The sequence below is a fragment of the Tursiops truncatus genome, chromosome 4, assembly GCF_011762595.2.
Source record: "Tursiops truncatus isolate mTurTru1 chromosome 4, mTurTru1.mat.Y, whole genome shotgun sequence".
In the NCBI taxonomy this organism is placed as follows: Eukaryota; Metazoa; Chordata; class Mammalia; order Artiodactyla; family Delphinidae; genus Tursiops; species Tursiops truncatus.
Genome location: NC_047037.1, coordinates 35,325,891 through 35,339,927, shown reverse-complemented (window position 1 = coordinate 35,339,927; position 14,037 = coordinate 35,325,891). Strand labels below are relative to the sequence as shown.

General features: G+C 40.9%; 1 protein-coding gene across 1 annotated transcript in view; it reads left to right on the top strand.

Moving 5' to 3' along the window:
• Nucleotides 1–1,301: 1,301 nt before the first annotated feature.
• The window catches only part of PLCH1 (phospholipase C eta 1), a 238,412-nt gene continuing 225,676 nt past the window's right edge, over nucleotides 1,302–14,037 (top strand). The window contains exon 1 of the mRNA XM_019946331.3: nucleotides 1,302–1,676. The gene's annotated coding sequence lies outside the window, so the exon portion shown is untranslated. The remainder of the gene's footprint in view (nucleotides 1,677–14,037) is intronic.

Genomic DNA, 14,037 nt, shown 5'->3' with positions numbered 1-14,037 from the left:
GGTTTCTTTCTATGGAGCCAAAGAACCTTATACATCTTTTCCCAGACTCATTTCTTCCTGGTACCCTGGCAGGAAGAAATCCAAGTGACTATTCTGGTGGCTCTTTCCTTTTTTCTGAAAGTCCAGGATTGCTTTCGGGATAAAGTTTCTTCTTGCCCATGGTGCTTTGCTGTGACATTGTAATTGCCTCTGTTGAATTGAATAATACAAATGGGTTGTTTCTATGGTATCGGCTAAGTGGGATGAAAAGGTGAAACCTTAGATCTTGTGCTGAGAGGTCACGGTGCTACCACCCCTCACACTAACTGTCCGTCAAAGCTGACGGGCAGCCAAGCTCTCCGAGCTCCGGCACTCATTTGTAACTTCCTGAGCAAATTCACGCTTGAAAAAGAAAATGACTTTAGTTTATGTTGTCACTAAGCCCAGAAAATCCCTGCCAACCCCAAGCTGCCAGCTTTTCTAGGACCTTCTTATTGGTGGAGAATTTTAAACTGAAGGTGAGTGAGGAGCAGCGTCTCCCACTCCCTCCCAGCCAGGCTTTGAACTAACAATAGGGCAGGTTGAATGAAGGCTGATAAATGCAAATCTTGGAATCCTGAAGCCGGATCACACTGCTGCTGCCCGGGCCAGCGGTGGTCAGCGTTCCAACAGCTGCAGCCACCTGGTCACTCACCACGTCAGGATGCTCACTAGACTTCATCGTTTCAGCACCATTTGAGTGCCTACTGTGTGCAAGCTTTCCTCCGCCAGGGCCGTGCTCTCATTCACCGCTTGAGTCCACCTGCCATCAATTTGATCTGATTGAATAATTGGCCTGTTAGCGCTTAGGAGAAGCATCTGGAAGAAGAGATGGGGCCGGAGGGGTGGGGGCGGGAGGGAATAAAAGCAGTGTTAACTACCCTCTCTCTTCCTCAGTCTTAGCTGGACTTGACTCACAAGAGATCTTGTTGGTTATATAGTAGCATAATAGATGCTATTTTTCTTAGAATGGTACAAAACGCGAGGGGAGAGAAAATGGGCAGTTCGGAATTTAAGATGTGCTTCTGACACTTTTTACTTTGGTACAACCTGCACACAGTCCCTGCGCCCTTCCTCTCCAACTTCATTTCGCAACTCCTGTACTTTCCCACCACCGCTCTCCGCAGCACAGCCCCAAAATGAGTATCAAGGGGGTTGTTCTGGGTTTGGGAACCTTTGAAACTTGAGGAAGAAGAAGAAGAAAAAGACTTCATCCCCAGTGCTTCTGGCCCTTGCCTGCCGGCGAGACTCGCAAGGAGGTGTAGGCCCAGGGGTCCAGGTCCGGCGCTCTGCCCCCTCCACCCAGCCGGCTGGGCCCAGTGGTGGCGGCGGGAGCTCCAGTCCGCTCTCCCGAGCTCCAGTTCCTGATTTCCGCGGGAGCTGCGGGGCTGGGAGGGTGGGGGCGCCGGAGTGAGCGTGAGCATTTGAATGAGAAAGCAGGTTGTGGCAGCGGCGCCCCACTCTGCCCAGCCCGTCTCGGGGGTTCTACAGGCCGGTGTGGAGAAGGGCCCTTCTTGGGGGCTCTTCTGCTCCTCGACAGGGTTTTGAAGTTGGAGTCACAGGGGCCAGTAACTCATCACGCCAGCACTTTGGAGGCTGCTGCTCTGCCGGCGACTCCGAGAAGTCCTTCATCTCCCGAACAGTCAGAAGTTGAGCAGGTCAGTGCTTTGGGGGGGGAATGGGGGGGGGCAAGAAAGAAAAAGAGGACTGTTACAGCAGTCCCCGTGTGCAAGTGAGCAGGTGGCTCGAGTTCCTCTCGTGGCAGTTCCAGACGGGACACGCTCTTTAGGACAGTGTGAGTGGTGGTGTGAGTGGGGATCCCCCAAACCCTGTGCGGAGAACTGGACCTCGGCTGGTCTTGGGGTTCCGTAATCCGGCAGAATGGGTGTGTGAGCCCGCGCCAGAATTTCATTCTCGGGTCTCTTGTGGTGAGTGGGGTTTACGCCCCGTGGACGGTAAAGCATCGCTCGTTGCAGGATGCTTCACCCCTACGCGGGACCCCCGGGACCTGTCTCTGACCGCCAGACGCCGCAAAGAGAGCAGGTCCGCTTTTCCCAGCAAGGGGAGTGCGGTGTCCATTACACTTGGAGTCTCACGGTTCTTCCTGCGCCCGGTGACCCCACTCAGGGCGTTTTCGGAGAAGACCTGGTGCTCTCAGCGCGAGGAGGATTTACTCCATTGCCCCTTCCTGGAATAAACCAGGGGCACCGGAGCGGCGCAGCGCTGAGCGGTAGAGGCAAGTCCGGGCCACACAGCAGCGCGCTCTGCGCCTGCGCGGGGTTCCCATGGCGACCGCGCCGCGAGTCCGAGACGCCAGCCCGCGTGCCCCCAAGCCCTGTTCCCTGTTGGGCGTCTGCGGCGCCCTCTTTCGCGCTCCCTCAGACTTATTCTTTGTTGTTTGTAACTCGGAATAAGTTTATGATCTCATTTTGACGGTAGGAGTTCAGCATTCAAACAATAACCAGTTAAAATTTAAAAGAGGACTCCCACCTCCCACGGCAATACCACTTTGATGTTAGACTGAAGAGGTGAGGAATTGCTTATTAGGGCAGTATTTGAGATTCCCCCCCCCCTCCTTCTAGCCCATGAAAGTGGAGACCAATAAAATATTTTTACTTACTGTTTAAGCAGTTTAAAAAAAAAAAATTGGTCAGGTGTTTGCTCTTGAGCATTAAGGGGACAGACTTGTGCCGGCTTTCCGCAGGTGGAGAGCCGGGCGCGCACAAACGGGCAGCACCTGTGTCTTCCTTTTGGCTTGTTAACGAGAACGAGATGCGTTCCAAAATGGACCAAAGTAAAATGCCAAAGAAAAGAAACAAGGGCTTTCCCAGAAGAAGTGATTGTTTTTCCAGTTGCTCCGGCGTTTTGGTCACTTCTGGGTTTAATCTTCAGGGAATGTTCAAGAAGCCTTAATACGAACGAGTCAGATTCCTCAAGCTTTCTGTTAAGAGATTGAGAGTCATTTTCCTTAAAATTCTAAGTCTTGACAGCTCCGTCCCCTTTTAAAAGTTTCATTTGTTTACACACAGGTTAGCATTTGGCAAGGGTACACATCTTAAGGGGCATGTAGAATGAGCTGTAGCTTCCTGTGGCTCACTGTTTCTTAGGTTGCATCAATATTTGGCAGCATGGTTGGTATACCTAGTTGTTGTTAACTAAACATTGGTTAGAATTAACTGCTAATAAAAGTTTTAAAATGAAGTTACTCTTCCTGGGATAAAGTGTGGCATAAAACTACCTTAGATGAAGTAACACATGAGTGCTGTCTTGCAGTATCCTATTTTTAAATAATCTGCCTTCAAGAATAACAAATGTTTATTAGTGGTAGAAGTTTTCAGACAATATCCTTCCACCATCAGCAAATGTAGTCAACGGTAATATTTTTCAGATGATTAGCAAATAACGTGCTGTTAAAATTCTCTCTCCCATCGCAGTCATTATAAATGCCGAGATATTATGCAGTCCATCTAGCTCAAATGTTTAAAAATGTCCAATTAAATTTTTCTTTTTTTTTCATAATTAAAAAAATAGAAAACCTCTTAATTTCCAGGTTCAGATACTTTGTGACCCTATTTGGTGGCTCGTAACTGCCTCCAGTTCCCTAATTCTCAGTGACATGTGTGTCTGCTGGTTCCAGGAGGTATAAACTGCAGTTTAGCAGATCATGGGATAATGAGATTGGGAGTGCTTGGGGGAAGGCTGGGGGGTGGTGATGGGATGAGACAAAGGGAGGGAAGGTTGATGGGCAGAGCCAGGATTTATTGCTGCACCAGATTCTTCATAAAAGCTGTTACAGTCATTGCTTCTGCTTGATAACATTTTCCTACATCAACATCAGTTAAACTTATTTTTAGAATCAGTCTTCTAAATATAAGGATAGAATTATAGAAATAGAATATGATAAAGGTGCTTTATGTTAGGGTGCTTTGATGTAATATACTAGGAAAACTGTTACATGCTTTCTACTTAATTTATTCATTTAGTCAACAGATATTTATTGAAAGCTAGTTATATATGATATAGACAAATAAACCTAGATTTCTGTCCTCAATGAACTGAGACTCGTGACTTCTGCAATAATTCTAATCCTGTTTCAGGTTTTCAGGGTACAGATACTATCTGGTATTCTTAAGGGGGGAGCACTTAATTAAGTGCCAAGTAATCAGATGTCTAGATTCAGAAACAAATGCTTAAATTCTGATTGAAAAAAACCCTGAACATTGTTTTTGAGCATTTTAGATAAGAATCTTATATATATGGTAAGAAGCATCGTGTGCACCTATCTTTTTACATTTTTGTAATGTAGTCTCAGCCCTAAAACCTTCTTTCTTGGCAAGTGCAGCTCAGAGTTTGGGAGCAACAGAGGAATCCTGTAATTCTCAGGTTTCTTAGATGAAGATAAGGTGAGTGATTCAGTAGTCCTTTGTTCTGGCTCCGTGTTTCACGACATAATAAACCTCCTGCAGCTCCCTTCTAAGAATAGTGTTGGTCTGCATGCTTGAAGGATCATGACTATCATTTCTCTGAGCAGAAAAAAAAAAGGATACAAAATTATGGTAGACGGATAAAAGGAATACAGCAGGGCATTTGAACGTTTTAACTTTTGAACTGGAATAATTTCTAGGCATTCTTCATGAGTTCAGACTCTATTGAAATCCATTACAGCAGTGACAAACCTCTGGCATAATATTGACCAAGTTTGACCAACATTTCCTATTGTCACTCTTAGGACACAGAACATTAGGGAGACTATAGCCTCCTTTCCTTCACCACCTCATGAGTCTTTTATTATCAGCTCAGAGAAGCTTGCTGAAGATCATCCCCATTTGGTTATTGCTCTCTGTCTTGGAAAATCAGACTCAGCTGTGAATTGTGGCCCAAGTGGTGCAGAACTCATTACTTTGAACAATGCCTCCTCGGCCTGGGAAGCATGTTCTCTTTCCTCACTGGTAGGGGCTTATTCCAGGCCAGCTTTGCTCACAAGGAAAATCATTTAGACACAGTTCAGTGGACACTCACTCACATCTCTTTGACACCCGTGACGATTTTTGTTTAAGGAGAAATCCAGGACTGCTGTGGTAGGGTGTGCCGAATTAGAAGTGCATTTTAAGAAGCCCATGAAGAAGTTTACACAGCTTTGTGTTATTATCCTCAGGGTCTCTGTCTTCCATGCTTCAAAGTAAAAGAGGACAGGATGAACACAGAGGGACAACTAAGAAAACTTTTATAGCAAAGTTAAAAAAAATTCTCATCAAGTCTGCATTTTAGATGCACTAAACTAAATGCTTGTACCTCATGATCATCATGAAATTACAGAGCAGAAAAATACGTCTACTATTATGTGAATCAGGACACCAGGGCCTAAGGTTGCCACAGGATTTCCTTAAAGTCATACAGCTAATAAATGAAAGAACCCAGGTGAAAATGTTCTGATTTCTAATGATCCTGCTGTTTCTAGGAAATCCAGGGAGGACAGATATGAAATCCTCGCTCTAGACTTTGGGTATTTGTAACCGTATGAACTTGCTATAGTTGTAGTTATAAAATGTTCAAACACCAGCAATGTTTTATGACTTAATCTAATTTCACTGAGTGGAATTGACAGTGGGCACCTTCTGATATTTGGTTATAACCACGTGTATGTCATGAGAATGTATCTGGTTCACATGCACAAACGCAAAAGAGATATTTTTCAGTATGTATTTTGGCCTGAGGAATTCTGCCATGATTAGGATTTAATACATGTTAGAGCAGCTTTTCTCGTTATTGTCCAGTAAATATCTTAAACAAGGGACTCTGGAAGTAAAGGAGGAAATAAACATTGATTTATTCCAATCATGTGCCTGGGCATTTATTTTAGGTCACTTTAAAATTCATAAAAAGACGCAGGAGTTATTATCCCATGTTACTAGTGAGACCTGGAGATTTGTTTCTTGCCCAAGATCTAAGTGAGTATGGAATAGTCTTGGAATTTGAACCCAGGTCTGTCTGCCTACGTGCTCTATTACATCATGTTCCCACTCAGAAAGGCAAGGCTTAATTTATGAAAAATACTGAGTTTTCATTTCAAACTCACCATGCCAATCAAAATAGACATTTAGAGGTTTTTCTGTTCAGCTTTTTGGTGAGTGGGGAAGCTGCATTCCCTCTATGGAGTTTAGGAGGTTATAAATTCAGGGCTGCTTCTAGAAACACATTCAAGACTTTGTTTATAAACTGTGTTGGCTATTTGTTTAGAAGCGAGTGGTGTTTAGATTCTCTTCTGCCGATGCTTTTTCACATCAAAGTGGCCCACTTATCACTTTGAGATTGTGTTGTCAAATTGTGCTGGGTCTAAGAGGACCCCTCATGATTTTAATGTGTATTTTCTGGCATCCCAAGACTTAGATGTTGATTTTTATCTTGCATAAACTTTACTGCTGGATAGAATCAGATGGTGTCTTTCTGTAATGCTTTTCAAATTGGAGACCTGAATCGACTTGCACAGTTGCTGAAAATTTCTAAATTTAGGCTAGAATCTGGAGTTTTGGTGCTTCTAAAACCACGCTGGCTGTGGTGTTGAGACTGTACTAAGCTGGTTTCAGATTTGCAGCATTTTTGAGTGGGTTTACCCATGAGTAAACTGAGGCTCAGGAATGTCCACACTCACAGAGCTGAAATGGGACTTGAACCTTGACATTGCCAGCAGACACCTGGTCTACTGACCTTATTAGTACACCACACCTTAAAAGCACACCTCTATCCTGGGCCTTCTTTTGTCCCTATGTCTGACTGCAGGGGAGAAGAAAAGGTGGAGGGTTTCAGAAGACTGGATGCCAGCCTCGCTTGAGGCAACACATAGGGCCCTGGAGTGCTCTGAGTTTCCTCCTTCATGAGTTTTTCTGTGTCTTATCCTACTAGCAGCCTCTTTTCTCTGTGGCTCTGTCTTCTGAATTTAGCAAGGGACTTAAGAACCTGTCCAACCATTCAGGTGCCCATGCCTTAGCTTTAAATTGCCACTGGAAGGCAGAAAGATCTAGTTTGGTGCTATCGCATGTGAGTTACTGATTAACTGATCTAAGGCAATCATGGTTTCTCTTAGATCTGCCTTCACTTCCTTGTTGCTAGTCCGCCAGAACCAAACATTTGAATTTAGCTTCCCACTTCCTCTTCTCTCCCTCTTCAATTTAACTGAAGGAGCCTCTGGATCTTGGAACAGGTCTCCGTGGAGTGCTAGCGGAACCTCTGGTGGGAACTTTGAAGACCTGTATGTTTTTTTTCAGGGGTCAGAATCCTGGACCAGAAGTTAAGTGAGTTGATTTGCTGTGTAATTGTATGTTATTTAGTTCTCTAGACCTCCTATTTCTTTTTGCCAAGCAACTGTTTCTTAACTTTGAGTGATATGGGATTGAAAAGAAATTTTTTTAAAAAAAGATTTCTTTATAGAAAAAGGAGTTAGTTTTATGAAAAGATCCTTTGATTTTTATTTCAGTGTAAAGACTGTTGGTTCCTTACAACCATTTGTGTAAAACAGAAAGGGAGGGTTGAGAAAAGAAGGGAGGATTTTCTTCCATGCATATAGAATATTTCTTGAAGGGTATACTAGAAACTAATGTTAGTTGCGAGACAGATACCAGAGGTAAACTCTTCATTGTATACCTTTATTATGCCTTTAGATTTTGAAACTTAATAAGTAAAATTAAAGTAAGAAAAACAATACTTGGGTTTCAATAATAAAGAAATAAGTAACCACCTTCTGGGTCCTAAGTGGTAGAAGTAGGAAACTGGGAAGTGATTTCAAAGAAGAGAAATTCTCTTTCTCACTATCTTAAGTCTCAAATTTCACGTTTAGTAATTTTTTTTTTTTTTTAGTCATTTTTAAATGTTTTTTTAACACTGGATTTCAATAACAGGGCTTGGGGAGGTTTGTTTTGAATTTTCATGGTTTTCTTCCCTCTCATAGAGCATCAGGTATTGGCTGCCCCCAGACTCAGTGGGCCAATGGGAATCAGACCTGTCCCACTCCTGAGTCACTAAACCTGTCTTATGCTGGCAGTGTGTTTATGGAGTGAAGCCCAGAAAGCCCCCCACACCCCGCCCCATTTTTTTTACCCATAGAGAAATCCCTATAATGTGATGATTTTATTTTGCTGAGCAGTGTCTGAATGTCAGAGGAATCTTTTCTTCTCAAATTGAACAAGGAAAAAAAAAACTTGTGTACAAATGTTTTATTGTGAACCACAGCTTTTCTTGTTTGAAATAGGTTGTGAATTGGAAGTAGTTTTCTGTTTACTGGGTAAATCATTAAAATACAGTCTTGGAAGAGAGTGAACACAAACTGTGTACCAACTTCTTTTTTACTCGTCAGAAGAGAAATGTGAAATCTACTATTTAGTGTCCAGTTTCAATCAAAAGCAAAAACTCAAGTCAGGGTCAGCTCTCAGCACTTTCTTGAAAATTTCTCATCTCAAATTTGGTGAAGTAAATAAAACATTCTTTCCTCACAGAATTCTTATTACTCTGTAACTTTTGCTAGAAAAGAATAACTGAATAGATCATACATTCTCATGTGTAAATTTTTTTTAAAGCTAAAAGGGCATTTAGTGAAAATTCTCTCACCTCTGTTCTTCAGCCATCCAGTTCTTTAATAAACCAATAGTGTTATTAGTTTCTTATGTATTTTTTCAAAAAGATATATATATACAAGCAAATACATATGGATGCTTTCTTCCTTTTAAGAATCAAATGGTAATGCACCATCCATATGATTCTGCATTTTTTCTTGTAACAATATATCTTTATATCATTCCATATTAGCACATAGAGCTTCTTAATTCTTTTTTCTTTTTACTTTATTTGAAAAAAGCAGTTGTAGGTACACAGCAAAATTGAAGGGAAGGTGCAGACTTTCCCATGTGCTCCCTGCCCCACCCGTTCATAGACGCCCCATTACCAACAACCCCCAGCAGAATGGTGCATTTGTTACAATTGATGACCCACTTTGACACATGATAATCACCTAGATTATATGGTTTACATTACAGTTAACTCTTGGTGTTGTGCATTCTGTTGGTTTGGACAAATGTGTAATGACCTGTATCCATCATTGTGATATCATACACTGTGTTTTCACTGCCCTAAACATCCTGTGTTCTGCCTTCACCTACTGCAGGATATCTCGATTACTTCCAAGTTTTGGCCATTATGAATCAAGTTGCTATAAACATTCATGTGGAGGTTTCTGTGTGGACATATGTTGTCAACTCCTTTGTGTAAATACCAAGGAGCACAACTGCCGGATCGTGTGGTAAGAATATGTTTAGTTTTGTAAGAAACTGCCAAACTGTCTGCCAAAGAGGCTGTGCCATTTTACATCCCCACCAGCAAGGAAGGAGCACTCCTGTTGCTCTACATCCCCACCGACATTTTGTGGTGTGAGTGTTCTGGATTTTGGCCATTCTAATAGGTGTGTAATCGTATCTCGTTTTAATTTGCATTTCCTGATGATTTATCACGTAGAGCATCTTTTCGTATGCTTCTTTGCCGTCTCTGTATCTTTGGTGAGGTGTCTGTTAAGGTTTCTGGCCCATTTTTAAATCAGGTGGGTTTTTTTGTGTTTTAAGAATTCTGTGTGTACTTTGACTAATAGTCTTTTATCAGATGTGTCTTTTGCAAATATTCTGTGCCAGGCTGTGGCTTGTCTTTTCGTTCTCTTGACATTGTTTTTCACAGAGCAGAAGGTTTAAGGTGTAATGAAGTTTAGCTTACCAATTCTTTGTTTCATGGATCATCCCTTTGGTGTTGTATCTAAAAAGTCCCCACCATGCCCAAGGTCATCTAGATATTTTTCCTATGTTATCTTCTAGGAGTTTTATAGTTTCGTGTTTTAAATTTAGGTTTGTGATTCATTTTGAGTTAATCTTTGTGAAGGGTATAAGGACTATGTTTAGATTCGTTTCTTTGCATGTGGATGTCCAGTTGTTCCAGCACCATTTTTTTGAAAAGAACTGTCTTTGTTCCATAGTATTGCCTTTGCTTGTTTGTAAAAGATCAGTGATTCCATTTATGTGGGTCTATTTCCAGGCTGTGTGTTCTGTTCCATTGACCTATTTATCTACTCTTTCTTCAATACCACACTGTCTTGATTACTGTAGCTTTAGAGTAAGTCTTGAGTAGGATAGTTTCAGTCTCCCAACTTTGTTCAATATTATGTTGGCTATTCTGGATTTCTTTTTAAGGGCCACCTATTTTCCAATGTATGGATATACTAAAATTTAACCAGATTAATGGACAATTAGGTTGCTTCTGATCTTTTGAAAACAATGGTACAGTAAATAACTCTATATATACACTGTTTGCATGTTCAAGTATGGCTATAGAATATATTTTTGGAAGTGGGATTGCTAAGTCAAAGGTATGTACGTTTGTAATTTTGATAAATATCGTCAAATTGACTTCAATAGAATTTGTACAATTTTTACCCTTATCAGAAATGTATTACATGACGATTTCTCCACACCCTCACCAACACCATTTGTCATTAAACTTCTTGATTTTTGCTAACCTGATAGGTAAAAAATTAGCATCTTGATATAGATAAAACTTGCTTTCCTCATATTCACTTACGGGTAACTTTACAAATTTCCATTTTGAGCAGAGCCTCAGAGTAGAAGGTGTCACTTCATTCTTTCTATTATAGATTAAAAAATTAGTTTTGAAGAGACAAATGAATAGGTTTCAGATCACTGCCTGATAGAGGATCAGAGTCAGCACACTTACTTTTCTTATATGATAAGCATTTAGTTGCTTTTCACACTTCTTCCAAGTCTCAAATATTTCACTCATCTCCCCAGGTCTGGGAGAGTTGGTGTCTTTGGAATCCAAAAGTATCTCCAGTCCTGGCAGGATGGTGTCAACACCGGGCTTGGCTGTAGCACTGCTTGGTTCCCACTGCCTGGGATCAAAGCTAACTTGAATTCCTTATTGTCTCTTGTGGCTGCATAGGTTCTTGTGTCCTAGCATTACTGAAGGAAAGAAGAAATGTTGAGCGTTCAGACTTTGGTGGGTTCTGATTCTGTTTGTTTGGACACTCAGGAGAACGCTGCTCTTCCTTGAATGTGGACAAGATTCTTTTGGAATAATGGAGGATTCTGAGGGTGGCCATGAACCAAGACCTGGCCACTAGAATAGTGTCTCAGTCTGGTTCCCATGATTTTAGTGGGAACATATTAGATATTCAATGGAAGGAAACTATGCAAGAGAATATAATAGAAAACATATAGGCCAGTGACAAATAACCAGGAGTTAGTTTCTGTGTCTATAATCTATTTTGTTCTACTTTAAGAAGAAAACATCAAATCCACACTATAAATTTCATTTGAGGAATTTGTAATACTGCTTGGGTTTTATTTCCCTATTTTTTCTCATTAATGCTTTCTATGACACCTTTCGTCAGATGGCAACTTCAAACAGGCTGTTTATTACCTAGACTTAAAGAATCAAGAACTTATAAGCTTGAAAAGAGTAAGTTAACACGAAATGTGTTAGATGCATTTAACTTGGGCTACCTCCATCAGCTTCGGATTTTTTTTCCCCAGAGCTTCTTAAAGATTAAGGATACGGCACATGAAAAACAAAGCTGAGTTTCCACAATTCAAAATATTTGACTAGATTTTTTTGCTGTTCTTTTGAACTTGAGAATTTATATGAGCAAATTAAGTTTAATATCCCATCTCCTTCTGTATTGCTTTTAGGACCTTTTACTTGTCCTTTTTATAATTTCTGACATTCTTATATTTGCATTGATATAATTTCTCTGTTGAACAGTTAGAAAGTTAACATCTCTGCTGGTTTAGAGAAACTAAACTTTAATTCTTAATTTTACCACCATTGTCTTAGGCTGAAATGTTTGCAAAATTGTCTTTGATCCCTACCATCCTTTTAAAGAGAGGCCTATTGTGGGATTTATATTCTGAATAAGTTATGTTTAGGCATTCTTGGTGAAATGTTATTTTTGCCAATTTCCTTATATATACTTTGTTATATCACAATGTATTTTTTTATTTTTTTGGCTGTACCATGCAGCTTGTGGGATCTTAGTTCTCTGGCCAGGGAATCGACCCTGTGCTCTCAGCAGTGAAAGGGGAGAGTCTTGACCACTGGATGGCCAGGGAATTCCCTATCACAATGTATTTAAACATCATATTAACAATGTAAATTAGTAATTTTTACCTTGATAACTGAGCAGTATTTTGAGCATTCACAGTGCCTTCCTACTAAACTGCCCTTCCTGTTCCCCTCCATCTCATCTTCCCTCTTTTAAACCTACTGATCTTTTGAGATCTAGCTCTATGCTCCCACCGTCCAGGAACTCTTTCCTGACAGCCTTGGTTTCTTTTCTTTGAACCTTTACAATATGCTTCATTTGCCACCAATCATACATTCTGCGTTTTCCTGTGCAAGTTTTATATAAATCTTTTGTTTCCATCTATGCACTATTCTCCCATCTAGATCGTTGGTTTCTTGATGACTGGGACAGTGTTTAGGCATCTCTCCATCCCCTCAGTACGTATAGTAGAGCCCAGAGCATACTTGTGGGTTATTTGATTCATAAATTGATTTGATTATAGCTTTTTGCACATTAAGGGGTCCTGAGATCCTATTTTTGAACACAAAAAGGGGGACACTTCCCCTACTCACCCTGCTGTGGTTGGGAAGGAGAGAAGGTATTGCCTGGAGGTTTAGCTGCCCAGCTCAAGGCAGATCTCCTGTTGGAGCCGCGCGTATTGCTTGGTGGAAGGGTTAGGGAAAGCAGGCAAAGTTGGGAATCCAACACATTCCTTGTGATAAGCTCCCTTCTCTCACTGGTGGGTAGGGAAGTGGACAAGAGAAGAGGATAAGATGAACTTGGGAAAGCTGGGGGATCTGCCCTTCTCTGGGGGTTGACATTTCTGAGACTGAATTTTGGGCATCCTTATATATGAGGGAATTGTGGGTGGAGCTATTCTGAAGTCCATTTCTAATATTCAAAAAGTATGGAAATCACTGGTTTAGAGACAACTAGTATAAATCAAGGATTTTTTGGATGTCAGTGTGTCATCAGGAATAGTCTTCATATATGATCAAAGGTGTTAATATTGGGCTGGATTTCAAGACTGATGGCCACTGAGAGTTGAAATCTAATTACCAAACAGTCATTCCTTTGAGTGTTTTTTTTCTCAATGTAGTTTTAATTTCCAATCTGCACTTCGTGCCCACTTTGAAAGTGAAGGAATATATTTTTAGAAGATGAAAAATATCTCAACCCTTACATGAACATAGGGAATTGGAAAAGATTGTACATTGAAAAGTCTGGATCTCATTACTGAGTTTGCCATACCTAGTAGTGCGTTCGCTCCCTTTCTCTTTCTTTTATTGTCTTTTTTCTCTTTCCCTGTCTTATATTCATTATTTATTAGGGAGCAAAATTACATAGATCTTAAGAGTGTAATCACTGAAGTTAATTTTTATTTAGTTCAAGTACCAGTGCTGTCACTTGATAGCTGTGGACCTTAGGTAGTTACTTAACCTCTCTGTGCTTCAGTTTCTCTATCTGTAAAATGGGGATAATAATTATACCTAGACCTTAGGATCACTGTAAAGATGAAAAAAATAATGTTTCATAAAATATATACCACAATACTTGGCACATAGGAAGTGCTAAAAAGTATCAGCCGTTATTACAAATTAGCAGGCACTGAGCCTAATAAGCTTTTGGGTTAGATCAGGTCCTGATTTGACTGTCAGATTGCAAGGTTCTGTGGCTTTGAATGTGAATTCCCAGGCTTGAATTCTGTTTCTAGCAATATAGTTCACTGATACTCCCGATGAAACAATTTGAATATGTTGGGTACAGTAGAAAGATTATTTTCTTAAGTGCAGTAACCTGTAAGAAAGTAATGAATATTCAGGCTTTAAATGCTAAGTGAAGAGGGGTCTACTGAGCAATGAAGCTGGCTTTTTGCCCTGAGGACATTTGCCAAACCAGGTTAACTTGAACTT